At 29.0% G+C, this 6270-nt stretch overlaps 1 long non-coding RNA gene across 1 annotated transcript in view; it reads right to left on the reverse strand.

Annotated features, from left to right (window-relative positions):
- Positions 1–882: 882 nt before the first annotated feature.
- The window catches only part of LOC122536544, a 13140-nt gene continuing 7752 nt past the window's right edge, over positions 883–6270 (reverse strand). The window contains exon 3 of the long non-coding RNA XR_006308417.1: positions 883–893. This is a non-coding gene — a long non-coding RNA (uncharacterized LOC122536544). The remainder of the gene's footprint in view (positions 894–6270) is intronic.

Consider the following 6270-nt stretch of genomic DNA (forward strand, 5'->3'; position numbering starts at 1 on the left):
GGTGTATCGAGTTACGAAAAATATTTTTTAATATTTTTACAGTTATTTGAATTTTTACAATTTTCGAGAATAAAAGTACTATCATTTTTCGCTACACGTTGTAAAAATATCTTTGGAAAAAACGAACTTAGTACAGTCAAAATAGGAGCTTTACGCTTCAAAATGAAACTATGTAGAGTTTTACATGATTTTCTTTCATGAAGTTACAGCTTATACTATTAGCCATTTTTCATTATTGTATGTTCAATTATGTTTTTTATTATAATACAAAACGTTTGCAAAGGTATGCAAAATATGTGAAAAATAAACTTTTAAATGACGTAATAGATCTCTATCCAACATTCATCTTTAATATATAAATATATAAAAATATATAAAAAAATATTTTTTATTTGAAATATTTATACAAAAATGTTTTTTATATAAATATATAAAAATATTATATAATATTTATACAAAAATGTTTTTTATATAAATATATAAACTATATAAATATATAAAAATATTTTTTATATAAAATATGTACATAAAAATATTTTTTATACAAAATATTTATATAAAAGTATTTTTTATACAAAATATTTATATAAAAGTATTTTTTATACAAAATATTTATATAAAAATATTAAAAATATTTTGTATGTATATAATATAAAATATTAAAAATATTAAAATATTAAAAATATTTTTTATGTGTATAAAAATATATTTATTTAAGCACAAAATATAAGCATCTGCAGTCTGCTTATTAGTTTCTCAGCATCGCAAGTCAAAAAAGTTTGGAATAATTCAGATTACGAACGAAATTTCAAAGAAAACTGCAGCTGAAAACGCTGGGACGCCGTATTATCATCTCATCCCTTTTGCCACGAGCAAAATGAAAGTTCAGACGTCTCCCGAAGACGAATTACGAATCGGCAAATTCGGATCCACGGGTAATGTCTACGCGTTCGATTGGTTCCTCTTTCAAAACTTCTCGTTGAACAAGAGGGGTCCGAATAAGAGGGATCACGGTTAGGAATTGGGACCTTATCGAAAACGGCGCGCGACGTTTACTATGCTCCCGCGATAAAGTTTTAATCGGCGAGGATAATTTACGGGTCGGGTCGAAGGCGGCCGGCCGAAAGAAGATCGAAAAGGGAGCGTGTTCATCGGGAAATTCGAGCGTCGATAATTCACAAGCGGAGTTCGTTTACGAGAAGTCGTCCATTAACCGCGAGAGTGCTTTTAATGTAAAGTGGGTAAAGTCGTGAAGCTCGGGTTAGATCCCCCTTCCCCGCCTCATACGTAGATCATAGTGGTTCGTTTCGTTCCTTTTACGATCCCTTGACCACCGTGGACCACCGCTCGGCTCCCCTGTCTCCGGAAAACGTGCCAGAAAATCGCCTTTTCAACCGCTCTAACTTAACGTATGTTCTCGCGATCCTTCGCTTCATCGCCGTCTCGACTTTTCCTTTCACGTTTCCTAAGTCGATGTCCGCGCTCCAGTTTCTGCAATTTGTGCATTTATAGCGAAGTGCGCGTAATTGGTCTAATAGCTATAGATTTTGCATCAATCGTTCTTCAAGATGGGCTTCAATCGATTTTCCTCACAACCTAAAGAAATAAATTCATCACTTTTGGCACTTGCAGGTTTTTCTGTAAGATATTACATAACATAAAGAAATTTTTCGTTAAAAATTCTCCGTTAACGATATCCATCTCATTAGTATTCATGGAAATTATTATAAATTATAAAATATCTTTGGAGCACTTGTAATCATCATTTGTAATTAAAAAAATTTTTTTTTTTTTTTAGTGAAAAAATGTTATTCTATGATTTCTTTTCATTCTGGTTACAATAACTATGATATCTCGTTTCTACTACATTTTTAAAAATGTGAATTGTAATTTCCATTCATCTTGAGTGTATTGAAATATACAAAAAATATAGTAGCAGATCTAATCTTTAGGGATCTGAGATTAATAACTAGGATGCGGATTTAATGCATTTAAAAAATTTTTATAAACATCATCGCGGGAATAGAACCTAAAAAAAATTCTCCACTATATATTGTAATAATTAAAATAGGATACCTGAACTGAAGCAATTAATTAACTTTTCGAAACTGTTGCTGTACACTTTTGCATACTGCTCGTACGTAACGAATATGAAAGAAAAGTATGTAGTTATCGTAAGAACGTACTTTTATTTTTGATTTTCGTATATCCAAGTTGCTTTATTATTTCACCGTAACGATCCACGTTATTTTCATTTATCAGAATAATTGGAGAGTTCAACCGATTCTCGAGTATAATTGTTCCATATTTACCTTTATTATTGACAGTTTGGAGAAGGTTCTTCCCAGTTTGTAAGTAGTAATGGATATTGATTTATTTTGTCCTGATCTTTGTATACTAACAGAACTATTTTGATAATTCTGCATAATTTATGCTAATGTTACAATTGCACTTGCGGTTATTATTATAAAGTTACTTTTTATTTGTCTGCATCAAGAAATATTGGTTGATTCAGTTTCATACGAGCAAGATCGAATAAATGGTAGATTGAACCGTGTACATACGTGTGCAAAGTATGAAGATATTTTATTAAAAGTTAATTAGATGCAGTAAAAAATATGTTATTTCTAGAATTATCATATTTCAGCGTGATCCTGAAGCATACAGAAAAAGTCTAAAACAGCTCAAAATAAAATAATTTATCCTATTTATAATAGTAGACATTTATTAAAAAGAAAAATGTAAGATTCTTACAAATGTCTATTAATATTGATTTTTCAATTGGTAAAGAGGCTCAAAGAATAACAGAATAAAATTCAGTTTAATTATCGTCGAAATCTTGTATTCTACAAAGTATGTGAAAACACGTTTGAGCTACTATGAAATATTAAACATGACAAAGGTCATATTAGTAAATTATTAGAGCTAAATTTTATTATAAAATACATTGTACAAAATTATATTGATGAATATTTCTTATTATAGGCAGCTAAGGAAGCATTTACAGTATCGAAAAATTGTTTTCATCGATTTTAATTAATGTAATTATGAAATTAATTACATTAATTACATTGTATCCATCATGAATAAACATGAAATCGAGTGCATATTTTTTAATAAAATTTTAAACGTCAACCCGATAAAGCAGAAAATTTTTCATAACACAAAATTTCTAAAAAGCTAGATTAGTCGATTAAAGCTCAATAACTGGTTTATTATGATATAAATATTGAAATAATAAATTTAAGAATGACTGAAATATCAAATTTCATAAAATAGTGTGATTTAGACGGAAGATAATATGATGGAAAAATTTCATAAAATAGTGTGATTTAGACGGAAGATAATATGATGGAAAAATATTCTTAGAATTCTCCTTTATAGTTCTCCTTTAGGTATATTCGATTAAGAAATAGAATTCGATGATATAAATTTATATGAAAATATTGCAATGAAATGTTGTATTAACGCAATCCTTAATGAATTAAAAGAAAGGATAATCTGCGTGAAAAATTTAGATTAGAAAGCACCAAAAAAATGATCAACTCTAAACGGTTTAATTTTAATAATTGTAAAAATGTGTTACAATTGTCAAAATCTCGCGAATCAAAATAACATTAACACAAATAAAATATTAACATCAAACTTATCATATATACGTATTTTCGAAATAAATAACAATTTTGTATTTAGAATTTTATTTCATTTATTTCTAAAAATTATACTTAAAAATTTAATATCTTGAATTCCTATATTAATACAGAAATGCATTTTCTGTCAAAATAGTCTGTAACAACGGGTTAATATTATTTCTCACTTTAAGAAAAGCGTTGAAATTTGATCGTCCAATTTAACCTAGTATGAATAAAATCTGATCTTGTGTTCTTTATTCTATCTATAGAAACTTTCTCTTACTCTTTGCACATTCGTTTTCCTGATCTACTATACTTTTTGTCGTTGATAGTTTCAAACAACAGAACACGCGTATTATCTTTCTCTCAGGAAATATAGTTAGCAGGCAAGCGTCGATAAGTGGCTTAATTCAGTGGAAATTGAGAGAAAGCTAGGAACCAGAGACGTCAACAGAGAAGAGTTATAATCGGTAAGGAATTTCGAGATCGTGCATTTAGTTTATCCTGTCTCTGTAGTTAAAGTATTCTAGTTCGTCCCTGCTAACAGTTATACCAACTTACGTGCCCGCAAAAAGCGAGCCAACAAGTTTAGTTGCATAGTTACAGCATTTAATTAGTCCGTGTAGAATGTATTATACGGAGAGACAGTTAGGAGAATGTTTATCGTAAAATATTCAATTTTAAATTATTCGTAACGTAAACGCGTCAGAAGTTTCGAATTTTAAAACAATCTACAATTTATTAAAATTTTGCATATGTAAAATATTTAGGAAGCTTCAGTTCCGGTGGTGTGTAATTGGAATGGGGACGATTTCACGTGGAAAAATAATTCTGAAATTGCGTTCAAAAATTTGTCAAGTACAACTTGAATTTCATATATTCCAGAAGAAAAAGTGATTAAAAGGAGATCATTTTATGTGCAAAAATAAGTCAAAAGAGAAGAAATGCAAATTTTTTTCGAGAAAATTAAATTAATGATTCATTATGGTTATATTGGTGAAATTTGAAATCAGTTTAGGAGTTACAAGAGATTTATTGTAAGCATATATTTAATAAAAACTTGATATATAATATGAATAGCACGATTAAATATATAATAGGTGTCAAAACAGGTTCCAACGAGTTTTTTTTATCAAAGTTTCGTTAAGTTAAATTTGTAAATTTAGAAAGCACTCTTGAATTTGTTTAAATTAAGACTGGACAGGAATAAATAGTTGATAGAACGTTATTTTATGTACGAAATAATATATGTGAAAAATATGTAATATAAATAATTATTATAAAAATATAAAATATGTATAAAAATGAAACGAATATAATAAATACACAATATAAATAATATAAATACAAATGAAAAAACATATAGTGAAATTTTTTAATTTAAGAGAAAAATTCGTGAAAGAGAAAACTTCGAAAACATTCAATTAAAGATTAGCTTAATCGAAGTTAATAGACATGTACTTGATTTTAAATTTTAAAATTTAATTTTCTCGGAAAAATGTATAGTATTATTTTATGTTTTATTAAAAACTTATTATATATTTCTTCCTTTATATTTGTACGTAGAATAACTAAAACAACTGTTCATTATTCATTGTTCATTAAATTCATTATTCATTATTCATTATACATTATTCATAAATTTTCAAACTTGATTTTCTTTAAAACAAGCCATTAAATGTAAAAATTGTTTTCTTTCTTTTTAACCCAGTTTTTCATGTAGTATTACCATCTTCCCGATTATGTCGCTGTGTCGAAAACATTTTGTATTTGAAACGAACGAAACGACAAATACGAAACATACCTAAATTATTTAAATGAATATTTAATAATTTTAATTTAGTCATCATTCCGTGGTTCTACTTATTTTTCTCTTCTCTACTCGAATTTTGACGTATGTATGTGTATCCCGTTGGAATTACCCAAACAATAGAAACACGGAGGAACGCACTGGCTAATCGATAAATTCTGCAATTTACCGTGGTATACGTAATCCCGTAAAGAATATTATACGGCATGGAATCGACTTAATTAAATATGAAACGATCCTCGAAACGAACGTCGAGTATTCAAATTGATGCCAGCGTATAATATTCGCCTTGGACGTCGCGTCGTCGCTGCGTAACGACTACTCGATTATTCAAGCGAGATTTTTCGTTCCTATTGTCTGCGGATGAGGCGATTAGCAATTAGCGTTATACAGGGTGTTTCGTAACTTGTGGGACCCACTTCGGGAGCTGATTGTACGCCTAAAAATAATGAAAAAAAAAATCATATAAATATATGTCGTATCTGCCTTCGTTTATGAGGTATAATGAATTTTCTGTTTTAATTACTTTTACAAAAGATGCTCGAAATGACTACCTTGCATTTGAAGACAAGCCTGCACGCGTCTTGTCATTCATCTGGTTACTCTCTCTATCATTCCTGGTGTTTCTCGAATTTGTCGGAAGCCTTGCTCTATTCTATTTCGTAGTATTTCAGCATGTTCAATCGATGTTGCGTATACAATAGATTTTAAATGTCTCCACAAATGAAAATCTAATGGATTCAAATCCGGAGAACGAGCAGGCCATGCAATAGGACCTCCACGACCAATCTATTTATTTGCAAAGTGTTGATTTAAAAATTGCCTAGC

Source organism: Frieseomelitta varia, unplaced genomic scaffold (assembly GCF_011392965.1).
Source record: "Frieseomelitta varia isolate USP_RPSP 00005682 unplaced genomic scaffold, Fvar_1.2 scaffold_849, whole genome shotgun sequence".
Taxonomy (NCBI): domain Eukaryota; kingdom Metazoa; phylum Arthropoda; class Insecta; order Hymenoptera; family Apidae; genus Frieseomelitta; species Frieseomelitta varia.